The 27,391-nt window shown below is 31.7% G+C and overlaps 1 long non-coding RNA gene across 1 annotated transcript; it reads right to left on the reverse strand.

The window, feature by feature from the left end:
• Positions 1-1,311: 1,311 nt before the first annotated feature.
• On the reverse strand, positions 1,312-27,391 carry LOC145245921 (uncharacterized). The gene is made up of 6 exons (XR_013863047.1): positions 27,343-27,391; positions 19,561-19,614; positions 14,568-14,615; positions 4,684-4,743; positions 1,770-1,835; positions 1,312-1,570 (listed from the first exon to the last, which is right to left on the reverse strand). It is a non-coding gene; the product is annotated as an uncharacterized LOC145245921 (long non-coding RNA).

Genomic DNA, 27,391 nt, shown 5'->3' on the forward strand with positions numbered 1-27,391 from the left:
AAAAATTGATAAATGTATGCCTCACGAATCGATCAACAATCAAAAGAAATGCCGTTATGAAGTGTCATATTTCTTTCTTTTACGCAACAAAAACAAAACGTGTTTCTCGACCGGGTTGTGACTTGCGATAAAAAGTGGGTTCTTTACGATAACCGTCGACGCTCAGCTAAGTGGTTAGATGCCGACGAAGCTTCACGACACTTCCCGAAGCCAGAGTTGCGCCAAAAGAAAGTCATGCTGATTGTTTGGTGGTCTGCAACCGGTCTCATCCATTACAGTTTTTTTTATGCAGGCGAAATCATTACGGTGGTGAAGTACTGTCGACAATTGGGCGAAATGCATCAGCATCTTCGATAACAACACCCAGCATTAGTCACCAAAAGAGGCCCAATTCTCCTCCACGACAATACCCGAACGGACGTTGCTAAACCGGCGCTGCAGAAACTGAACGAATTGACCTACGAAACTCGGCCTCATTCGCTATACTCTCTAGACCTCTCATTTACCGACTACCACTTTTTCAAGCATCTCGACAGCAAATGAGAAATGTTTCAAAGACCTAAGCGATATAAACAATAAAAAAAACGCCTTGAGTGACTTCATCGCCACCAGAACTCACTTGTTTTGCATTAGCAAAAGATTGTTGATTCTGATGGTGCTTATTTCCAGCAATAAATTTTTGTTTGAGTCGAGATATGTTCATCATAATTTAAAAGTTCAAACCGCAAGAACTTTCTTGTCAACCTGATAGATTGTTAATAGTATAACTTTATCATACGCATCGCGACGGATTCGTAAAATGAGCGAGAAAGTTGAAAAGATTTGGAATGCATGAAAAGAAATTAACTCGAGACCCAAATACCAGACGGCGTTATTCCCTTGGCACCAAAACCAACAGAGTCTCGGTCATTCTTGAGATGGCTTTTCCCTGTCAACTACGCAGTTCTAAGAGGTCCACCTTACAGAGGTTTGACTTCTCCCTTTGAGAAGGGCTTAGTGTATTGCTAATTGCCTGACTCGCAACTACCGGGGAATGCCGACGGGGCTGACCAAATTTTTTTTCTTTTTTTTTTCTTTTGATGACCAGAGTTCTCATCCTCTAGGGCATTGGATCTTCAAATCCCACTTCCGAATCCTTGTGTCACATTTTGCCGTAGGAGGAAGATAAGTTATTTCTCTAACCAGTTGTTATTTTTGTTTTATTTGTTTGTTTGTTTGTTTGTTTGTTTGTTTTTCAGATTAATTAATTATTGGCAATATGTAACCTTGATCAGACCGTGGTAAACGCAATAACAAAACGATCGAACACACTTTGTGATGTAATGAGTTTTATTAGGTCAAAAATCAAGACAATTCTAATAATGTATCCAGCTTTCTTTGACTGGGTTCGTCAACTAAAAAACATTTCAAATTCTGTTTTATTTGAAGTTGGTAAATGTAAAATTGCCTGTTTTCTCAAATACATTTTTGAAGGAATATTTTTTGTGTTGCCATCTTTATTTTTTTTTTAATTATTCTTCAGTTTCTGTGATGATGGTGTCTGTATGAGACATCTTCGTTGAACGTTTAACTGAAATCAGAAACAAAAAAAAGAAATTGTTATCAGAAAGTATTATTTACTGCTTTTGCCCAAGAGAAAAAAAAAGATTAATCTTTAACCCGTTTTTATTCAATTTTAATTCAATTATATTATTTTAAGTTTACAATTTCAATTAATATGTATCGAATTTAAAATATATGTATAGATATTTTTAAAAATGTAGACTTACATCTGTGAGTTTGTTTAATCTGTTTATTCGCCGATTAGCTTCTGCAATGTTTACAGCAAAGTTTTCCTGGAAGAAAATGTAAATAAATGTAAAATTGCGATGCCTTTCAATAACGGATTCTAACAACGCAAACCTATTTCTTTTTTCTTACTTCAATGGAAGAAAAATTTGAATATTTAATTTAAACATTTGGCACTTCTGTATGACAGTGACATGAGGCGAATGTGTGCATTTTAGTTTCAAGAACGGCCGATAGAGGGAGTATGTCAGCTGAACAGGGGTCGATAACTCTTCCTTTCTAAAGGTTCGTGCAAAGATAATCCTTTGGAAGGGGTTTTTGAACAAATATGGGAACTTCAAAAACACTATATTCCAAAAGGTTTTGAATGAAACCCACTTATTGAAAAAAAAAATTATTAAAAATTTCTATAAATTTTTATAAATAAATAGATAAAAACTTCTATATCAAAATTATATGTTGCTACATTGACAAACTAAAATAATATCACTCATTGAAAAAAATTATATTAATACATTAAAATTACATTTTGATACATTTTTTTTATTCAATAAATGTTTTGATTTCATATATTTTTGTGTTATTTATTTCGTTATATATTTTTGCGTTTATGTTTGGGGTTAACATAATGGCCGCTAGATGTCATATATCTTTCGAAGAACATGGGACGATAACTCGTCTCTGTTGCTAATACGTCACTTTAATGCAGAAACGCCAAATATTATAGTAAAATTATCCATATCAAAAAATGACACTGCCAATATTTTTTCAGTCCAAATCTGCATTTGTATTTGTTGCGTTATTGAATGTATATATAATTTTCTGGTTTTCACTTTTCAAATGTTTACGAAATTATATACAATTGACAATTCTTTTGTCGTTGTTCTCAAAATCAACACAGACGAATTTTTTCAACATACAAGTTTATTTACAATTCACTGTTGGCCATTCACAAAGGAGAGACGGAACAGAACAACTGTAAGGGTGTGTGTGGGGGTGGCAGGCGACGGCGGAAAAATCACTCATGCTAGACAACTGTCAGCCTTCTCCTCCCACCCCTCTCTCTCTCTCTCTCTCTCTTTCTCTCTCTCTCTCTCTCTCGTTGTTTATGTTAACTTATAAAGACATCAACCAACATTCCTGAAATAAAAATATTTAAACTATCTAATTGTTCTTCTTTATTTGGCATTGCGAAATTTTAATTTCCCGACCTGGAATGTGAGCCTTTCTTTGTTTTCCGTGATATTTACAATTCAGGTCATTTTCATAGGACACAAGAATGTAGATCAAAGTCTGTCTGGAATGTGTGTGTGTGCGTGCGCGCGTGTGTGTGTGCGTGTGTGCGTGTGTGCGTGCGTGCGTGAGCGCGCACCTCAAATTTTATTAATTGTCGCCCCGGCTCAATATGAAGCATATTTAATCAGGTCAGTAGATAAATGTTTCATTCAGAACGAATACTTGCAAGGAGCATAATATTATACAATCCTCACTGATATATGCGAAAGAACCACAAGATACAATTACGGTTAATAAATAGTGTTTTATCGTAATATATGCCCCATTTTAAATTTATAAGAAACACTGTTTTCTAGAAGAAAATGATTACATACCTGGAATGAACACACAAATTAGTTTTGTTCTAATGTATTTTAACAAATTATAAGAAAAAGATAGCGAGACAATAATAAAAGTTACATTAGAACTTTATTATATTATCATGTTAATAAGGATAAGGGTGACTGCAATAAGTGAAAGGGAAATGAGATGGAAAACCTCTTTAGTCCATTGCATTTCAAAGCTAAATGTTTATCATCAGAAGAGGGGAAAAACAAGCAACAGTAAGAGCAAAGAGCAAAGAATTATTATCTCTCTATCTTTGTTCCTCTTAATTGGGTAGAGCTTCATCTATCCAGATAGGTCAACCCTTTATCTCGGAAAAATCTATTTTTTTCAAGTCAACTTTATTTCTATTTTAATAAATTATACTAAACGAATGACGGTCTTTGTTGGAAATGCATTGATGGATCTAACTCTGGCTATTTTTCGTGACATCAATAGTTCGAAGACGATACTAAAATTGACGGCACCGCAATCTATGCCAACACTTCAACGGCCGACAATGACCAAGATCTTTTTGATTCTCTCTCTACTGAACATACGCACGTGGTGCAATGGAGAAAAGGGTGGCTGGTTAATTTAATGCATCTAAAACCAAGCCTTTATCTTTTAATTATAATCGCTCTGACCCCCATCTGGCCCCAATTGAAATGAATGGATCTCCTCTTGGGGAAGCACCACAAGCTTTTTGAACTGACCTTCACTTCTGATTTGAAATAGAACACACATCAAATCTGTTGCCAAAATCGCTGGAAAAATGGTTGGATAATGCTACCGTTCCAGTAGGTATATCACTGTCGATGCAATCCTCTCTCTGTATCAGAACCAAGTACATCCTATGATGGAGTACCGTTGCCACATCTGAGCAGGAACTGCTCGGTGCGCCCTATTTTGCTTGATAGAGCTCAAAAGCGGCTTCGAAAGCTAATAGATAATGCTCCTTTCTCTTTCTTGCAACTTCTTCCCACAGAAGAGACGTTACGAGCCTGTCTTTGTCCTATCGTTATTTCCATGGCAAGTGCTCGTCTGAGCTCCAATCTATGATCTCCTTTGCCAAACTTTCACAAAAAAAACACTCGACTAGCTACAACTCTTATCAACAATATCCTCCACTCTCTATCTGTGCCTAAATCTAAACGTAGATTCCATGAACAAATCCTCTTTTCTAGAACACTGTTACACTGACCTACTTCCCGGCCGATTACAATATGACGCCCTTGTAAAAAAATAAAATATAAAAATAAAGAAAGAAAGAAAAATTAAAATTAAATTATTTACCGTCACCACATTTCTTATACTTGACATATTTGGTGCAGATCTCGCTCTCCTTGCATCCAACTGAAAAAATATATATATTTTGTAATCAGCTGAAATTCTGAAATGTTTGAATCTTTTTTAGAAATAGTCTTAAGAAATGCCAACCCACTCTTAAATAATATTGAATGATTATTTATACACTATGTAGCAAGAGTGCGTGAGAATAATGTTAAAAACTATATTTACCATATAAGGTAAGCAGAAAAATGGGAAATTCTTTTAGAAGTAAAACGATTATAATTAGAGATTTTACCTGTAAGGATATAATGTTACAGACCGGAAATGGAGTGGCAGGTATCGAATAACCTAATAAAACTTTTCTCTTTATTAATCAATAGAAGAGGGTGGTCTTGTTTGTGACACTGCTTCCTCTTTCTATAACGTAATCGTTACATGTAAACACTCGGGGCCCACACGTTGTATGCAGACAGTAGCAAGGAAACAAAGACAAGGAAAGAATTCAACTCACTTTTTTTCCAGTTGCAACAACAGACATTTATCTCCAGGTACTTCCAGAAGAACACCTTGTCTCTTATTTAAAAGTCTTCTCGTACTCCAATGTGCTGAACAAAACTCTGCCGTGTCGAACACGCGATACTCTGTCTTTGTTCGGCCATGTTTAGGACACGCCTTTTCCTGTCGCTCTTGGGCCATGTGTGTAACATATCTATTTCTCGTTGTTCTCAGGTCACATTTTCCTTTTCTTTATAATTTTTTTCTTTCCTACTTCCTCGCTGTGATGTCACCTCGCACACGGTTAAGTTATTTGCATACAGCTGTTGCTGTTACTGCTATACGCGTGTGCGTGCTCTGTTACACTCTACGGGGGAAAGGTTGGGCAAAGAACACGGATTGTTATGTATGTGTACATGTATAATATAGCCCCCATGTTAAATTCCAATGATCTTGTACTGTCATTATCCTATTAAAAGAAGACGAAAACAGCACGCATCACGACAGATGTATGTCAGCTGTTAACTACGTCTAAAAGAAAAAGAGAAAGAATGTATAGAGATAGAGCCTTGCTGTGTGTCTGACACATAGCAGTAATGGCGTTGCAGTGATGTACAAACTGTTCGATCTTATTTAGCACCTCCCCCCCCCCTTAAGACTAGGCACGGGAAGATAGCGATCCTCTTTTACAAAAAAAAACTTAATTACTAATGGCGTTATTTTGCCCGAATAAACCACTGTTATCATGACTGAACTTATGCATTCATGACCTGAAATTTTCATCTCTCTGTTGCAGATATTGACGGCGTGAAACTGTATGGAAGAAACTCCTGTCATTGACATGCGTCAGATCAAGAGATGCGTCATTGAATTCCTAGCAAAAGTCGATTGTGATCGGTGGTAACTGTACAAAAATAAATTCTGGGGCACAAAGAGGCGCTCATTTTAATAGTACTACACCCGTCTTCGTACCTTTCAACTTTTTTAGTTAAAAAAATAGGAGGCTTTACTTTTGTAACGACCTTCGTATGACAAAGCGCGCTCCGGACGCCCATGCACAACCATTGTTCATCGCTGGTAAAAGTGCATTGAGAATGGTGGTGACTATGTATAAAAATAAATTCTGCAGTACAAAAGGTTACTCGTTTTAATGGTATCATTCCCGTCTTTGTAGCTCTTAAACTTTTTTAGTTTAAAATTAGGATACTTTAATTTTGGAACGCTCCTCGTATTATTAATACACTATGACGCAATAGTTGGGGTGGATGTGCAAAAAAAAAATGATATCAAAAACGGTATTTCCCATATAAGGAAAGCAAAATAGTGAAAAATGCTATTAGAAATAAAATAAAAAATTGGAATTAAGATGTGACATCAGAGATACGAAATCGAACCACGCGTAACGAATAGACTGCTAAAATCTTTCTCTTTCTTTTTTTTTTTTTTTTTCAGAACCGTAGACGAGATCGGCCATATTTGAAATAGTTGTTACTTTTAAGTAAGAGGGATGTATTTAGGGGAGTGTATGTAGATATGTATAATGAAAAAAAATAATAATAATAAGATAAAAACAGTAATTTTTATGTCATTATTATTCTATTTAAATGATGAGAATCAACATACGGACATGTCAGCTGTAAGCAGCAATCAAAAAGAAAAAAAAGGAACAAACTACTACTACGTGTTATTTATACAACAAGATGTCAACTACGCATGTGATGAGCCGCGTCCAGATAATCTGCTGTGACCGAATAATTGATCCACTGTAATGCTATAAATATGTTTCGTTTGTAATTCAGATGAATATGCGGATGGATTTCGTGTATCGGAAGCATTTGTTTTAATATTCTGACGTCGTTTTTTTTATGATTTACTATAAAAAGAGGAGTAAAGGCGAACACTTCATCATTTAGAGTAAAGCACTATTTTTGTATTACAGTAGTGATAACAATTACAACCTATTTATTAACTTATTATGCATGTATATATACGTAATATCCTACGGGCCATCCAATAATCCATCTACCATAGGGAGAAGAAGCGCTGTCGCAAATGCGTCCGCTTTTCTTCAGGGTTCTTAAATAAGAGAAAAAAATATTATAAGTTTATCTCCTACGTGTCACTGGGACTGTCAAGTCTGTGACACTATAGCCTGAACATGTGACTGTAATCCTAATCTTGGATTTCTAATGGAAGGCATGAAAAGAAAATAGCCAAATCTCGGTAGAAAATGATACTAAAACAAATTTAAATGTAAAAAAAATACAGCTTTAGAGATTCAGATTTTGGTCGCTTTGTATTTTTTTGTTTGTTTGTTTTTTGGGGGGTTTTTTAAAGGCGAGGGGGGTCATATTTAAGGTATTATTTCTCATAAAAAGATGCGTTTATCCTAAATAATAAAAAAGGCGATTAATAAAGATGAACTAATAATCTATGCCATCGTGTGATTTTATATAAAATAAATACTTTATATTAACATCGATTTATCACTTAATAAATACTTTATATAAACATTGATTAATTAATTAATTAATACTTTATACTAAAATTGATTTATTGATTTATTGATTAATAAATACTTTATGATAACATTGATTTATTAATAATTAAATATTTTATATTAACTTTGATTTATTAATTACTAACTACTTTATATAAACATTGATTTATTAATTTATAAATACTTTATATTAACATTAATTAATCAATTACTAATTACTTTATATAAACATTAATATATTAATTAATAAATACTTTATATAAACATTGATTTAATAGTTAATAATACTTTTTATTAACATGCATTTATTAATTAATAAATTCTTTTATGAAACATTGATTGATTAATTCATAAACACTTTTTATTAACATTGATTTATTAATTATTAATTACTTTATATTACATGGATTTATTAATTACTAAATGATTTCTATAAACATTGATTTACTAATTAATAAATACTTTACATAAACATACATATATCAATTAATAAGTACTTTATATTAACATTGATTTATTAATTACTTAACACTTAATATTAACATTTCTTAATTATAAAATACTTTATACAAATTTGATTTGTCAATTAATAAATAGTTTAACTTGGATTTATTAATTACTAAATGCATTTTATTAACATTGATTTATTAATTAATAAATACTTAGTATTAACATTGATTTATCAATTACTAATTACTTTATATAAACATTTATTTATGAATTATTAAATTACTTTCTATTAATATTGGTTTATTAATAAATAAATTCTTTCTATTAACATTAATCTTTTAATTTATAAATATTTTATATTAACATACATATATTGATTAGTAAATACTTTATATTAACATTTATTAATTAATAAATAATTTACATTAACTTTTATTAATTAATAAATAATTTATATTAATGTTTATTTATTATTAATAACTACTTTATACTAACATTGGTATATTGATTACTAAATAGTTTATATTAGCATTTGTTAATCAATATATACGTTATATTAATTTCCATTTATTAATTACCAAATACTTTATATTAACATTGATTTTTAATTAATAAATACTTTATATTAACATCGATTTTTAATTAATAAATACTTTATATTTAGATAATAATAAATAAAACTGCATATTACCTATATTTATAAATTTATAAATACTTTTACTAACATTGATTTATTAATCAATTAATAATTTTTGCTAACATTGTTTTTTTTAATACTTTATAAAAACAATATTTTTTTAATAAATATATGTTTTATATTAATATTTTTTTATTAATTTCTAAATAGTTTCTATTTAACATTGATAACTTTATATAAACGCTTATTTATTAATTAATAAATGCTGAAAAATCATTAAGATCAGAGAATTCTCGAATTTTTGTAAGAATTTTTGTTCTATTAAGTGTATTTGGTCTTTGATTTAAAAACAAATCGCTTTCATTGCCCGCCCTTCAAATTATTACTACAAGTCCTAAGCCTCCAAAGCCATAATCTTCAACTGTTATGTGAGTCTAAAAATACTTTAAAATATACGCACAAAAAGTAGATAAAAAGATTTAAAAAAAAGATTTTTTTTTAAATATGGTGTTTTATCTTTTGTGCATGAATTTAATAATAAATGCGTTAGTTGACTCAACCACATCTTATTACTTTCGAGTTGCAAAATTTTTTTCTCCATTCATAAAGTTCAAATTTACCAGATTACAACCTCTTTTCTCTTCTCCATTCATGCAGTGCAAATTGCAACCTCTTCATCCATAAAGTTAAATTTTACCAAATTACAACCTCTTGTCTTTCTTCATTCATGTTGTCCAAATTTGCCAGACTGCAACCTCGTGTGTCTTCTCCATTCACAAAGTTAAATTTTACCAGGTTATAATCTTTTTTTCTGCTTCATTCAAATTGCAAAGGTTTTCTGAAATAAATAATAAAGATTAAACTGAAAAAATATTTTAAGTGAAAAGTCCATAAATAAGATTATATACACATTTTCACTACGAAATTAAAGCAACTTAAGCTCAAGTTTAAATCAAAACAAGTGAAATTTCAATTAAGATAAACAAATTTCAGAATAATAAAACTTTATTGTTTTATTATTATACTTATTTTGGAGCAATAATCCACTTTTTTCGTGAGACGACCTTTAAGAAATGGAAAATATGAATCCCAGAATATGCTTAGAGGAATTATCTAATATTAGCCCAATCTACTAACCAACCTAGGAACATTACAAGTTATATTTTCACTTCTCAGAAATTTTTACGGGTACAGTTACACATTTTCTTTCGCTATTTAAAACAGCTAAACTTCAAATTTAAACAATTAAAGTTCTACTCAAATAGATGTCTGATTCTAACAAGAAAAAAGCGTAGTTTTTTTTTATCTTTAATGTGCTTTACATTTTGACCAGCAGTGTGTGTGTGTGTGTGTGTGTGTGTGTGTGTGTGTGTGTGTGTGTGTGTGTGTGTGTGTGTGTGTGTGTGTGAACGAGAGAGAGAGAGAGATAGGGGGAACATATTTCTAAGAGATCAATTAAAACAATATAAGAGACCAATCAATTCAAAACTGATTTTTGTTAGTACTGGTGACGGATATATCGAACGGATATTAACTGGATTGTGGTTGATAAAGTCTATATGCTGATGAGGAAATTTATATAATATTTTAAAGCTTCCCTGTAAAGTGAGAATGAAAAGGATTTTTGAAACGTGCATATATATGGATAAACATTGTTTAGTGTTTATTTTCAATGTTTGATTAAAATATTTAACTTTTTAATTGTGCCGTAAATTGTATAATCTATGGAATCTTATTTATGTATATATGTGTGTGTGAGAGAGAGAGGGGCAACTGAACTAAAAAGACAGTAATTAAACAATGAGCCTAAAATAAGTATTTCTTTACGTTTCTTTTCTCTCTCCCCCCACCATTTGATTTTGCAACTCACTGGACAATCAACTTGCAACTGATTGAATAAACATATACTCTAATCCATAATGTACGTTTCTTCAGCGCTTCTGAATGCTAGAACTGCTTAATAACAGCTACAAAGCAGTGAAAATTGTAAACTATCAGTGTGTTATTGTAGTTTCTTACACTCGTTCCTTTTCGTATCCGTTGTTTCTTTTGGTGATGATTTCTTCATGTTTGATTTTTTTTTTTTTTTTTTTTTTTTTGTTGTTGTTGTTGTTGTTGTTGTTGTTGTTGCTGTTGCTGTTGTTGTTGTTGCTGTTGCTGTTGTTGTTGTTGTTGTTGCTGTTGCTGTTGTTGCTGTTGTTGTTGTTGTTATCTACTAGCAAAGTGACCCAACGTTGCTCGGGATTAAATGATGGTCAACAAATGTTTTACGCTCCCATATTTTTATTGTCATCGAAATCGGCGAAATCGACCATTTTTCAATCAAATCGATTGATTGCCTGCTCTTGTTGGGGACCATCGCGGTGCACTGGGAGGAAATTTCACATGCCTCCCCGCATTGACTTAGTCCACAATACATTGTAGTCTACATTGCACTGTAGAGAACATACTGTTGATTTTATGAAATTAATAGGGGGCATCTGGTTTTGCCCGGTCGTAAAATACGCTTAACATGATATTTTAATTTGTCCAGATTTTGCATATATTGTTATAGAATCGTAATTTCAAAAGTAAAAAAAGTATTTGGGTACCATCAGCTAAAATCGAAACCGAAAGCAAAACTGCAGCATTCAAAGCCGGTAACGTTACCACTATACCAACGTGACACACATACAAACTGATTAAAAATTAAAAAATTTTCAATGTTGACCCTTTTTAACCTCTTAAAAACAATTTTAACCGGCGAAAGATTCATAAAAGAACGGCCCATAAAAAATTCAATGATTTGAGGTCCCTAGCGCCGCTCTGCGACTTTTAGTTTCTGAAGTGATAGAGTCTGAAAATATGGAGACAGACAGACAGACATATAACCTTTTATATATTAGATTTTATATATAATGGCTTGCATTAAAGTTTAAAATGCAAAAGTCAAGTATCATGCTTCAATTGTGATTTAAACAAAAACATTCATATCGAACGTGCCTCTCTCATATCAAAGAACCTACTGTTAATTTCATATGCCTGACCTTACTGATTGTGCGATGATAATGGCTTGAATTAAACTATAAAATGAAAAAAGTCAAGTATCATAGTGAAATCGTGCTTTAAACAGAAACATTAATTTCGAACGCGCCCCTGTTATATCACAGAACCTACTGTTGATTTTATATGGTGGGCTTTCTGGCTTGTGTGCTAATAAAACGTCTCAAATACACTTGTGATGTTGGACTCTGTAAGGAGGAAACTTTAGTCAAAATCGCTTGTTCCTTCTTTCATCAGATTATTTCGATTATCAATTATCGATATTTATCAAAGACGTTCCGATACAAACCTTATCTAAGAACACTGTCAGGCACATAAAGTACCTTCGTGAGAAATTTCATAAAAATCGGCCCAGCCGTTTTCGAATCTATAGGGAATGAACTCACACGCGCGCGCACACACAGACAAAATTCCGTTTATATAATAGTAGATATAGAGATTGCATTTATGGACACATGTTTTGGCATCATATTATTTCAATCCATATTTGAGATGTCTCTTGTTGAACTCAGAAATCTTTCTGTAGAACTCGTGAATCTGCACGGAATTTCGAAATAAACCATTTATTTCATCTGCAGGGTTAGCATGTTGTTCCGTCAACCATGACCGGGTAGAAGTGTTAAGTAATTCGCAATTGTAGTTTTAGTAATTGTCCGTACTTTGGATTGAACCTTCAACCTTCAGAAGATCTGGATTCGTGACGCAACGAATAAAGTACTATTTAAAATTCAGTTTTAAGTGACACTCTTCGAAGTATAAACAAGCATGCTGGATTCTGCAATTGGTATTGGTTTCCCTGATTTCTTTTTAGAATCAAGTACTTATCGGAAAGGCCACGTGAAGAGTGTCAACATCTTTAGTAAAAGTGGCGCAATGGATCTGACAAAATTCGAACCCGGCACACCGAGTCGTCAGTCAACAATGGTATCCACTTCAGCAGTGCCAGCTTCCTATTTTATAATAAACAAAGGTCTAAGTAAATTTTTTAAAAAATACACTTGAAAATATAGACAGTAGCTCTATTATAAACTAGAAGAGCCACCTGACGTTTCCCGGCGTCAAAGTGTAGCCTATTTCTATTAAAAGCTTCTATCTATCTACCTCTTTTTATCCTTCTTTCATCAGCCCCTCTCTTTCTCGTCTGCCTATTCCCTTCTAGCTGGCATAAATACACCACAGTTAGAAATAAGTCATACACCATCCACTATGATTATGCAATGTCTATAGCTACGTGCCTAGAAAACGGACCTATAACACCTGACATGGTGATATGGGACAAGAAGGAGTAAGAAGCAACCTTAGTAGAAGTTAGTGTCCCCGATGATACTGTTTACAGAGCTGAGAGGGAAAGGTAGCGAAATACCAAAGTTTTATGTATGACATGAAAAGAAACTGGAATGTTAGGAAGATCTCTGTCATTCCAGTAATTATAGGAGCAACAGGAATAATAAAAAGGATTCCAAGAATTTCAAAGACTGCTTAGTAAATATATCCGGTGAACCAAGTGCAAGAGAGATTCAAACAATTGCACTTAAACAGACAGTGAGAATCTAAAAAAGATCTCTCGGTTGTTTGGCATCCGGCAAGATTCCCCTATCCATAGCATAGACGGATAAGAAAAATTGAAAAAAAAGAAAATAACTCTGCTTTATATAACAGATTCCTCGAGTTTGCATTTTTTTTTTTTTTTACATTCCTACGTAATAATACTCAAAAACTGCTCCCCTGCCCCTGACGAAACTGAATAGAAAATGAATAGTTTTTTTTGTTTTTTTTTTATTATTTATTTAGATATTATTAAGCCATGGCAACGCTGATGAAGGCTATACAAACTTTGTAGTTGCTTGTTTTGTAGTTTTTGACTAGATATACAAACAGACATACACACAGACAACTACTCCTTATATAATAGATGTTCATAAAACTTGCTCCTAATGACCGAAAGAATCTCATGAAGTTCCGGAAGATTTCTGGCGTCTTTTTTTAGAGAAGAACTTCCGTAATAAAGATGATTATTCGGGGGAAAAAATATTGTTATATGAGAAACTTTTCTTTACTTTTTTTTCTCTCTAGACAAGGCATATTGCCACTTGGTCGACGTAAAGGTCTACTATGTGAGGCCATATCTGCAAGGACACAATGTAAGGGGTTGGGCAGCGAGATATCTGTTCACATTACATTTAAATTTCTGCATGTTAGTATAGTCAGAGTAGCAGGTAGCATGGAAAGAATTCTAAAGTCTAACAATTCGAGGAGAGAAACTATTAGAGTAGATCGCTTTCCGGCATTTAGAGACCTATACAGTGAAAGGGTAGAATTTTGCTGCTTGCTGGGGTAGTCAGAGGTGTTTACTTCGAGAGGATACAAGTGCTACGAGTTCGTCAAAACACACTTACAAAATATTCTCATTTGGTCCTGGATATGACCTTAAACTATATCCAATGGTGAGGCCCCAGCTTGTGGGCTTTAGGAGTGTGGAGCCACCCTTTAATTGCCATTGCTCCCAGGTCCGCTCTGACCCGGAGTGGTAGTACCTGTTAGGGTCCCAACTATGGGTTAAATAGAAACTGACTTGAAAAAACATATTCTACTAAAATACTTTTCTTCCAAATCACTGGATTCGGCATTAAATAACCTGAAAAGGGTTGATATGCCGTAAAACAAAACACACTTACAAAATATCTTATTTTGTAGCATGTAAGGAAGCCACTTCCAAATTCCATTTACTCATGACTGTAACACTAAAGTCAATACTTACCTTACCTTCTACGATTATGGGTTTTCTACAACATCCATGGCAACACTTAAAACCTAGAAAACAGAGAGAATGTACAGATAAAAATTTAATTAATAATAACATCATATGGAATGAAGCTTTAAAGCCGCGTTCTGAGTAAACTTTAACACTTAATCACATCAAAGGCTTCTTGCTCCTCCGCAATAAAACTACAGTTTACACAGAGAAAATCGCGTTCATTACATAAACAAAAACACGAAACGAACTAACATTGGATTCCAAGTTTTACATCTAACTCTATCCGTCTGCGACTATTAATTGCGTATCCAACTGTATTTATGCCACGTTCCTTTCTTTTTTCGACATAGCCTCAGCGATTAACACTTCCCAGCCAACATTTAGGTAAATACAGTTTTACATGTAGCTGATTTTGGGGCCAATATAACTAAACATTTAGAATAATAAAAACGTGACTTTAATAAAGAAATAATTTATTAGAATAAGTACTAAAAAGCTATGACAATTAGTAGTAATAGTATACGATAATATCACGTGCGTGTGTGTGAAAAATATTATAAGGAATGTAGTTTTTTATGAATAATCTGCTAATATGAGAGGAAGTATTTTGAGGAAGTGAGGAATTGTGAGAAGTGGGAGAGAGTATAAAACGCAAGGAAAGAAACGACGACATCGTTTTATTTGTTTCTTTTAGCGAAAGAAGAACGGGGTAGATACAATACACGAAATATAACTATATTTCGCTTTTATATATTAGATGTCAATATTTAACGTGGGAATTAACGCTAAAAAGGTCACATATGAGGGAATACAAGATTATATGCAAGGGATAATTCAGAGCCTATTTCAGTTGAATTTATTATACCGGTGTATATGTAAAATTAGTTGACACACAATAGATGTGGCCGACGATAAAGAAGAAAAATAGACTGCTACTGTTAGAAGAAACCGTATACAAAAAGTTGATTTAGAATCAGTGCGTTATGCCAACCTTTTAAAGTAAATGTTGTATTGTAATGACTAATCCTTATTAATCTCTAACGGTGCATCAAACGTATGCATAATACTTAGTTCCCAGCACCGTATAATAACAAAAGTCCATATAAAATTTCAGCCAGATCGGTCCAGTAATTTCCGAGAACGAGTCGAACGGACTGACGAAGAGACAGACTAAGCGAAATATAATATGGTGCGAGTGTGTGTGTGTGTGTGTGTGTGTGTGTGTGTGTGTGTGTGTGTGTGTGTGTGTGTGTGTGGTTCAGCGTTGAGAACAGGACTTTCTTGGGTTTCTCAATTTTCCTGAATAACACCAGGACACGGCTCAAGCTAGTTAGTAATAAATATTAAAAAAAACGAATTCATGCAAAATCAATCTATCCAATATGAATATGATTCGTGTATCGAAGAAGACTCGAATGTTTTCATGTGAAACAAAATTTATTAAATCAATTTTAATTAGATATGGAAGTCAATTAATTTTAAAAAAATCAATTAATTTTATTTAGATATACAAATCAACCATTTTTGAAAATTAATCAATTTTTTCATTTTAAAGCCAGGATTTATATTAAACTAGCCGAGGTTCCTGGCGTTGCCTGGGTGTTTGGAGGCGTGTGTTGAGCAAAAACAAAAGTGGTAGTAGCCAGGCAGGATGGAACCCGTACTACGAAGGAGGAAAAGAACGGGAAAAAAACGTGACGTCTTTGCTGTTGTGCCCATCGGCAAACCGGAAGGTACGAAGGTTTAAATTAAGGCTAGTCAATCAAAAAGAGAGGATGACTTTCGAAAATATCGGTGAAAAAGTGACCCCTCCCTGTAGAAAAATACCCAGTTAAGGGTGAAGGAATTAATGTTTTAGCCAATTTTTCGATATTTGTCGTCCGAGGGGTTGAACTTCAAAACAATATCGATCTGGTGAAAATCTGTCGCCTCTGTCGAAAGCGTTAGGCAGAGATGCATATATATATATATATATATACATACATACATACATACATACATACATACATACATTTAAACAGATAGGTGAGATTTATATTTTAGAATTTATATCAAAGAAGTAAGGTGGTTTCTGTTTTTATTTGTTTTATTACTACGCATGAAATAATTTTATTATTATAAAATCGTCATTACATAGTCAAAATCATCAGTGACTTCTTAAAAATCGTAGCTTTTAAAGTGCTTTTGAAAGTTTATAGCTTCTACAGTACCATTTACAGGTTTATAGCTTTTAGAATGCCATTTTCAAAACTCATTGTTTTTAGATTATCATTTTCAAGGTTTGTTGTATTTAGAGTACCATTTTCACAGTTCCTAGTTTTAGAGTACCATTTCCAGCTAATTATTTTTTAGAGTACCATTTTCAAAGTTCATAGTTGTTAAGAGTACCAATTTTAAAGTATATAGTTTTAGAGTACCATTTTCACAGTTTATAGTTTTAGAGGTCTATTCTCAAAAGTTCATAGTTCTTAGAGTACCATTTTCAAAGTTCCTAGTTTTTAAGGAACCACTTTCAAAGTTCATAGTTTTTAGAGTACCAATTTTACAGCACATTATTTTTGAGTACCATTTCTAAAGTTTATAGTTTTAGAGGTCTATTCTCAATGTTCATAGTTTTTAGATTACCATTTTCAAAATTCATCGTTTTTGAATGCCAATTACATCGTACATAATATTTAGAATGCTTTTTAATATTATAACTTCTAAAAGAACATTTTAAAAATTCATTGTTTTAGAGTACTATTTTCAAAGTTTATTGTATTTAGAGTACCATTTTCATAGTTCATAGTTTTTAGAGTACCATAGTAAAAGTTTATATTTTTAAGAGTACAAAATCTAAAGTGAATTGTTTTCGAAGTACTATTTTCAAAGTTCGCAGTTTTTGTAATACAATTTTTAAAGTTTATTGTATTAGAGTTTTATTCTCAAATTTTATAGCTTTGAGAGTACCATTTTCACAGTTCCCATTTTAAATTCATAGTTTTTAGAATACTACTTTCAAAGTTCATAAATTTTAGAGTACCATTTTCAAAGTTTATTATTTTTTAAAGTATTATTTTCAAAGTTCATACATTTAGAGTACAAATTTAAGAGATTATTGTTTTTTAAAAACTATTTTCAAAGTTCAAAATTTTCAGAGTACAGTTTTCAAAGTTCATTGTGTTTGAGTGCCAATTTAAACGTACATAATTTTTAATGCTTTTTCATATTTATAGCTTCAAAAAACATTTTCAATGTTCATTGCTTTTAAAGTACTATTTTTAAAGTTCATAGTTTTAGAGTATTGTTTTAAAAGTTAATAGGTTTTAGAATATAATTTTAAAGTTCATAGTTTATAGATTAATATTTTAAAGCCCTATAGCTTTTAGGGTATCATTTCCGAGGTCTATTTTTTAGAGTACCATTTTCAACGTTCCAAGTTGTTTAGCACCAATTTTACAGTACATAATTTTGGAGTGGCATTTAAAGTATATAGCTTCTGCGGTACCATTTTCAAAGTTCATAATTCTTAGAGTACTATTTTCAAAAGTTCGTTGTAATAGAGCACCATTTTCAATTTTCATAAATTTAGAGTACAAATTTAAAAGATTATTGTTTTTAGAAAACTATTTTCAAAATTCAGAATTTTTAGAGTACAATTTTCAAAGCGAACCATTTTAAAATTCATTGTTTATAAGCTACCATTTTCAACGTTCATAGTTTTAGAGTACCGTATTCAAAGTTTATTGTTTTTAGAGTACAATTTTCAATATTCATAGATTTTAGAGTAAATTTGGAAGGTTTATTGATCTTAGAATATTATTTTCACATTCCATTCTTTTTAGAGTACCATTTCCAAAATCCATAGTTTTTTAGTACAAATTAATAGTTTTTAGAATACTATTCCGAAAGTTCATTGTTTTTAGAGTACTATTTGCGTAGTTTTAGAGTACCATTTCCACGTCTATGATTTTAGAGTACCATTTTAAAAGTTCATAATTTCTAGGACCAATTTAAAATTATATAGTTGCACGAATATTTTTTAAAGCGTATAGCTTCTAGACTATTAAAAGTTGATAGCTTTTAGAGTAACATTTTAAAAGTTCATTGTTTTAGAGTACATTCTCAAACTTCGTCGTTTTAGACAGCCAAGTGTTCTTAGAGTATCATTTGAAAAATTCATAGTTTTTAGAGTATCATTTTCAAACTACATTTTTGGAGTACATTTTCCAAAATTCATAGTTTTAGAGTACCAATTCTAATTTTCATAGTTTTTAGAGTACCATTTTCGATGTTTGTAGTTTTAGACTATTATTTTCAAATATCATAGTTTTTCGCGCACTATTTTCAAAGTTCATTGTTTTAGAGTACCATTTTCAAAGTCTATAGTTTTCACAGTAATGCTTTCAAAGTTTATTTTGTCAGAGTGCTATTTTACAAGTTTATAGATCTTACCGTGCTTTTTTTGTAAAGTTCACAGCTTCAGAAAAGAAAATTCGTTATGCATATGTCTCCGTCAACTTTTGTGTTTTTTCTACATCAGCGATCGAGAATTTCAATCAATCTTTCTTCGTGTTGTGGACAAAATCTGTGGACATGTCATCCATATTAACATTATGTCTGAACCAACACATCGATCTTCCCAAAACTCAAACCTCCCACAATCGGTGTTGTAAATATGTATCTCTTTATAATAATGTCGGAGTAGACTACGTCTCTTCATGCGTTATTCTAAAGATGTACGTGTTAAATTTTCTAGCGTCATTGACATTGATATTATGTTTAAACCCGTAACTTCCAACCTCATATAACCGGCGTTTTAAATGTTTATCCTTTTTATAATTAATTTGGTCACATATTAAGAGGTACAGAGCAGACATTTCGTCTCCTTACACATGTTTCTCGGATTATGTCTTAGATTTATCTATCATGCCTTGAAAACAATTGAGTTTAATCATAAAAAAGATAAAGAATCGATAATCGATAATCGAATCTCTAATAAATAAAAGCACGGTGACTTACCTTTGTGGCAGTGGCAAGTATGTCTGCACCGATTACAGTGTTCCTTTTTAACATCTGACGAATAGAAGAATGCTTGTTCTAAATGTTTGAAAAAGCGAAATAATCATTGTCGAAAAAGACAAGTACAAATATGGAGACAGCGTAGAGTCGAGCCTAATCTTGGCGGCGCCATTACACAACTATTAAAAAGATACTTAAACGCGTGACAAAGTAATGGGATACTACTTATCGATACGTTAAAATCCCATCGAACCTTATATGTTTACTGGAATAACCGTATTCAATCTTCTAGAGTATGATCAAGGAAGGTTTCATATTCACATATTTTTATTTTCATTGAAATCGGTGAACGCCCATTTTTTAATCAACTCGATTGATTGCCTCCTCTAGTTGGGAATCCCTCGTAGTGTATCAGGAGAGAAGTAAATAGACACTTCTATTATCAATAACAACGAATACTTTTCATTCGCTGGCAAATTAGACACCAGACTCGATTAATAGAGGAAAGTGGAATCCCGAGATTTGCAGTCATTCAAATCTATGCACAAAATGGCCACGTCAGAAATCCTGACAGTTCTGTTAATTTATTTCTGGCATATATATATATATATGTGTGTGTGTGTGTGTGTGTGTGTGTGTGTGTGTGTGTGTGTGTGTGTGTGTGTGTGTGCGTGCGTGATGACACAACGTCGCCCGGGATAGAATGATAATTATTAACGAATATTTGATACTCATATATTTTTTATTGTCATTGAAATCGATGAAGTAGCCCATTTTTCAATCAAATCGATTGATTGCCTGCTCTAGTTTGGGACCTACCGCGGTGTACGGGGTGGGGGAGCTCACGTGTTTCTCGCTATGATTTATTTCACAATACATTGTAATTTATATTGCACTGTAGAGAATCTACTGTTGATTTTACAAATTATTTTATATATAATGGCTTGAATTGAAGTTTAAAATGCAAAATGTCACATATCATACTCCCATTAGGCTCTAAACAGAAACATTCAATTCGAATGAGCCCCTGTTATATAAAAAAAAAACTACTGTATGCCTAACATTACTGGTTTTATGGTGATAATGGCTTGAATTTAAGTTTAAAATTAAAAAGTTACATATCATTTCGATTCAAAATTTATTTAAGAACACTGCCAGGCACATGAAATTCCTTCGTGTGAAATTTCATACAAATCGGCCCAGCTGTTTTCGAGTGAATAGGGAATGGGCGCACCGATGTACAGACGCACAGACGAATTTCCTTTTATATTATAGTAGAGATAGATAGAGATTAGTATATGTTTTCATACTCATCTCCGCATAGCTAGTGTGCATATCTGTACATTGTATATCTATTATAATAAAGTTACATTTCGATTGTTGGTTTGTTCACAATTGGACTAATATTACAAAAGTTATACTGTCTCACTAATTAATTATCCTGCTAAAGAAGGACTTTTAGTCCAGCATGATTTCTATGTATACTATTTATTAAAAGGAAATCTACATTAAAGAAGTAACCTCATTTTCATATTATATTATAGAAAATCTATTTTAATAATTATTTTTACGCTTGTGGAACTCTCTTCTCTTTGCCTGTTTTCCAGCTGACTACAACTTGGTTGTCTTTCGGTACATTTTTTACAGGTTCGTTTCGTTATGCAGAACAATCGGTTATTATTTTGTTAATGCCGACTTTTTTCGTATATATGCTCCTTAGAAAAATTAGAAATTCTTTGCTTAGAAAGAAAAAATGCATGACAATGTAATGTCGAAAGATGAAAAAAAAATCATACACACACACACATAAGTCGAGTCAATCTAAGAAAATAATACTGAAAAAAATCAGTCAGTGCCCTGTGCATGATAACATTAAAAGATTGTGTACATCTTGATAACATTAAATGATATAAATTGTCTTTTAACATCCAAACAATGAAGATTTTTCTTTAAATTTTACATATTACGTCGCTTCAAAAATATGACTTTATGGGTGTTTGTTGTGTATTACTTCAAGTTTTAGCTGGACATGTTGAAAAACACCATACGATTGTATCAGAGAAAATGGACGATACGATACTTTTAATAATGTACATCGCTTTCTTGTTGACTCTTCGAACGTTAGTACTGTAAATACAAGAAATAAAAATAATTAAGTTTTTAGTATTATTTAATATAGATAAAATCAAAACAAATACAACTGACTTAAAATAAATATTTATCATAATTATATTACGAGGGACGTTTTATAAGTAATACCTCCTATTTTTTATTCCGCCCGAATGAATCAGTAGGATTGTAAATTACATTGTTATGATGATTGAACATATGCTTTCATCATCTGAAAGTATCATCTCTCGTTTGCAGATATTGGCTATTTGGCGGCGTGAGACTCTAAGAAAGCCACCCCTTTCATGGACGTGCGTCAGAAACAAAACTGTGCCATTTAATTCCTTTACGCGGAAAAAAAATTGAACCGATCAACATTCACCGGTGTCTGTTGAACGTTTATGAAGTCGATGAAGGTGCTGTCAGCAGAGTTAGGAGATGAGTTCGTCGATTTCATAGTAGCAACAGATATATGAGTGACAAAGCGCGCCGCGGACTTTTATGATCGAAGCATGAAACAAGGCTGGTAAACGTGTGTACAGAATAGTGGTGGCTATATAGAAAAATAACTCCTGGAGAAAAAAGGTTGTTCGTTTTAATAGTACAACTCCCTTCTTCGTAGCTCTTCAACCTTTTTTTGTCGTTGTTTTGTTATTGTTATTAAAATATAGGAGGCTTTACTTTTGAAACGACCCTCGTATTACTGAGCGCGACTTATTAAAATTAATAATCACTTTTTAAATTCTCATCAATCAAAAAATATAAAAGAATACATATTACTAGCAGAGCAACACGACTTTGGTTGGAGTCAAAATTTCTATTAATTATGTAGATTACAAAAAAAAAGTAAAGGCAATATTAATATTACAATTTAAGTTAATTTTATGACAAAATTAACTTAAACATTGTAAGAAAAACTAAATGTAACGTGAATAAAAATCCTGTTACACAACTCCCTATCTATTGCTCCTAATTCAAAGTAATCACATGCGTATCAGTGGCAATGTGCCTTGTTTGGGGACGAACGAAACTATAATACACGCATATGTTCATGTATATTAATAATTACGCACACTCACACACACAAACATATATATATATATATATATATATATATATATATATATATATATATATATATATATATATATATTACCATTATACATACATGCTGGTAGCTATGCCAAATGCACATAAAACTCTAAAAGGAGAATAATGAGAATAATGGAAATAGTATTTCGACGAGATAGAGAGATAAAAAGAGGAACAAACCAAGTCACATCCATAAACCTTTCGTCTTTATTTCAAGACTTCTTCTGGGTGAATGAGTTGAAGAAAATAAAGTACTAGTACAATATTTGAAAATATATTTGTTGTAATGGAATTTCAGAACGAAAAAAGTCGTCAGAAATTCGAAAAAATATAGCGTTGTAAAAGCGAATAAAATTTTTAACGTCATATAGCTGTTGATATATTTAAAAAGATATGATGTAATTTATATTGTTTTTTTTTAAATAAATGTGCCCGTTATAAATCAAATATGAGTTTGTCGCTGAAATGAAATGAGTGTGCTTTTGTTATGTAATTTATTAATTAAGTATATGTATTAATCATTATAGGTGGTGTTTCCTAGGGTGTGAGAGAGTTGACCTGATCCAAAATTAAATCATGTTCTTTTAATAGAAATTTACTTATTAATGGCGATAAATTCCAGAAGCCCACCGCGTTGTTTAATTATGCTTGAATTAGCGATAAGCGTCTCTGTCGCGATTTATTTGAAATAAATTTAACTATTTTTTCTTGTTTGAAGTTAAAAGTATGATTATGTTGCAATGAATGAGAGAATAATGCATTCAGAGAATTGCTATTTCTTATATTTCTTTTATGTTATTAACATACTATTTTCTCCACTATCCATAAAATCTATATAAAATCTTAGCAAATATACGGTTTGTATAAATACAAGTAAACGTGATTAGTAAAATTAAGCAATATTAAGTATTGATTAAGTATCTAATTATTTATTTAATATATATATATATATAGAGAGAGAGAGAGAGAGAGAGAGAGGGAGAGAGAGAGAGAAAGAGAAAGCGAAGAACAGAGAGATAAAAAAGGAACAAATTCACACGTCCATCAACGTTTCGTCTTTATTGTAAGACTTGTGCTTTTCTCTGAACTAAATATATATAATGGCAATTTTTAGTACGAAATATTGAAAATTGGTTTGTTTCGGAATGTTTTGTGGTCTTTAATGTTTGTTTTACAGTTTGTGATGTGGTTTGTATTATTAGAATTCCTTGTTTTTAGAGAAATTATTGTATATTGCAAATTATTGGCATGTTAATGAGAGAAGTGTCTGGTGCATATGATTTTTTGCATATTTATTCTGGAAAATATTTGTGTGTGTTTTTTTACATTTAATATAAAATATGTATTATATCGAAAATTTTCCATTATATATGTGTGTGTATATATATATATATATATATATATATATATATATATATATATATCGCTTCTCTCAAAAACAGACATTAACTTTTACCTACACACGCCAATGATACAATAATTGGGAGCACTCTAACTAAACTAGTCAATAATATAAACCACATCACAAACTATAAAACAAAAATTAAAAAAGCAAAATATACCAACTTCCAATGCAGGCATATACACTGTTCCATGCAAAAATTGCCATCATATATACGTCGGTGAAACCTAACGTGGTTTAGAGAAAAGGCTCAATGAACATAAAAGAAATATAAGAAATAGCAATTCTCTGAAAGCATTATTCTCTCATTCATTGCAGCATAATCATATTTTTTACTTCAAACAAGAAAAATAGTAAAATTTATTTCAAATAAACTATGACGGAGACTTCTTGAATTAGAGCTTATCGCTAATGCAAGCAGAATTAAACAACGTGGAGGCTTCTATAATGCATCGCCATTAATAAGTAAACTTCTATTAAAAGGACATAATTTAATTTTAGAATCAGGTCACCTCTCTCACACCATAGAAAACACTACCTATAATAATTAATACATATTAGTTAATAAATTACATAACAAAAATATACTCATTTCATTTCAGTGACACATCCACATTTGATTTATAACGGACATATTTATTCCAAAAAGAATATAAATTCCATCATATCTTTTAAAACATATTAACCGATATTAACGAGAAAAAAATACTCTCTGTCACAACGATGTAACTTTTTTTAAATTTCCAACGACTTTTTTCGTTCTGAAATTTCATTACAAGAAATATCTCCTCTAATATTGTACTAATATTTTATTTTCTTCAATTCATTCACTCAAAAGAAGTTTTGCAATAAAGACGAAAGGTTGATGGACGTGTGACTTTGTTTGTTCCCCTTTTTATCTATCTTGTGGGAATACTATTTCCATTATTCTTATATATATATGTATATATATATATATATATATATATGTGTGTGTGTGTGTGAGAGAGAGTGTGCGCGTGTGTGTGTGTGTGTGTGCGTCTAATTATTATTATACTAGTCAGTTAATGACGGCGTAGACTCAAGAAAGTAGAAAAAAGTATAAATGCACGTGGTGCAGAGTTGTGTCGGAAGAGGACTTATGGAATACGGGAAGAAATTTGAGCTACTTCCTCTGTAGGTTATGACGACGATGAAGATAGCCCTCCTAGGAATAAATGTAATGTTTTAATATAACGAATTCATGTGTCTGCGATGGCGTTATATAGTTAAATAAGGTAATAGCTAATAGCGTAAACATGATAATTTTTTATGTGCCATCTGTTGCCGTAGACCTACGGTATTTTGGTCCAGAGTGGAAAAACTGCGCCTCTTTTATTATATACAATGTATGTATATATATATATATATATATATATATATATATATATATATATATATATATATATATTCCTATAAATTCATTTTCTTTTACGTGTATTGATATTCATATTAAAAACCCTCTCTTTTACTTATTTAAAAAGAAAATACAATCTTCTTAAGTATGGGTCGATGAATTGCATTCATCTACAAAAGATCTAGCTAATTTGCATATTCTTTTAAACATTCATTTTAATTAATTCCCTATTAATTTTTTCGGTTTTCTTATGGGATGATCATCTTTAGTTAACTACTAGCATTTCAGCCCGGCTTTGCCCGGGTGTTTTGAGGTGTACGCTTAGCAAAACAAAAAAAAGTCAATTTTTTTTATTTGACCCCTATTATGACCCCTTAAAATTTATTGTTTCGGGCTCAAATCACTTTATTAAGTTAGATCCAGGTTCAAGGAACCTATATCTAAAATTTCAAGTGTCTAGACCCAAAATTGTCGGAGGAGTTTGGTAGAGTTCTTAAAGGTCAAATCGTTGAAATTTGACCCCTTAACAGCCAAATTTCTGGCTGATACCCGTCACATCGATTTTCCCAAATCTCAGTACCCGGTATTTCAAATTTCGAGTCTATAGACTAAAAATTGACAGAGTTATTGCGTAGGGAAATGTACACAGACAGACAGACAGACAGACACGTTCACTTTTATAGATATATAGATAGATTACGTGTAATTATATTCATGCAGATATTCTACTTGATTTATACTTGCATAATATTTGAGTAAAAAGCTTACACTGAACATAAAATTGTTTCCATATATATTTATGTATACGTATATATTTTTAATCTATCTATCTATCTATCTATCTATAAAAGTGAACGTGTCTGTGTGTCTGTCTGTGTGTCTGTCTGTGTACATTTCCCTACGCAATAACTCTGTCAATTTTTAGTCTACAGACTCGAAATTTGATATACAGGGTACTGAGATTTGGGGGAAAAATTGACCGTTTTCTTTTTGTTTTTTTCTTTTTGCTCAGTATACACCTCCAAACACCTGGGCAACGCCGGGCACCCATACTAGTATATATATATATATATATATATATATATATATATATATATATATATATATATATATATATATATATATATATATATAAGTGAACGTGTCTATGTGTTTGTGTGTACATTTCTCTCGCAATAACTCGGTCAATTTTTAGTCTACAGACTCGAAATTTGACATACAGGGTACTGAGATTTAGGAAAACCTTTGTAATCTGTTTTCGGCCAGAAATTTGGCTGTTAAGGGGTCAAAGTTCAATGATTTTACCTTTGAGAACTCTACCAAACTCCTCCGCTAATTTTGGGTATGAGCACTTGAAATTTTAGATATAGGTTCCTTGGACATGGATCTAAATAACTTGATTTGAGCCCGAAACAATAAATGTTCAGGGGTCATAATAGGGGTCAAACTTTAAAAAAATTGACGTTTTTTTTGTTTTTATGGGGTTTTTTGCTAAACATACACCTCCCAACACCCGGGCAACGCCGGGCTGAAATGCTAGTATATATATATATATATATATATATATATATATATATATATATATATATATATATATATATATATTGAATAAATAATTAAATATTTAATCAGTATTTATTTGTCTTAATTTTACAAATCACGTTTATTTGTATTTATACGAACCATATATTTGATAAGGTTTTATATAGATTTTAGATTTTATGGATAGTGGGGAAAATAGGATGTTAATATATGTAAGTTCATGTGAGAAAAAAATGCAGCCGTGATCGATGCCTTACCTTACATCTCAGAGATTGGCAGCAGCCTCTCCAGCATATTGGCAATTCTGAAAA

This window comes from Euprymna scolopes, chromosome 23 (assembly GCF_053919585.1).
Source record: "Euprymna scolopes isolate OS-2025 chromosome 23, ASM5391958v1, whole genome shotgun sequence".
Classification (NCBI taxonomy): Eukaryota; Metazoa; Mollusca; class Cephalopoda; order Sepiida; family Sepiolidae; genus Euprymna; species Euprymna scolopes.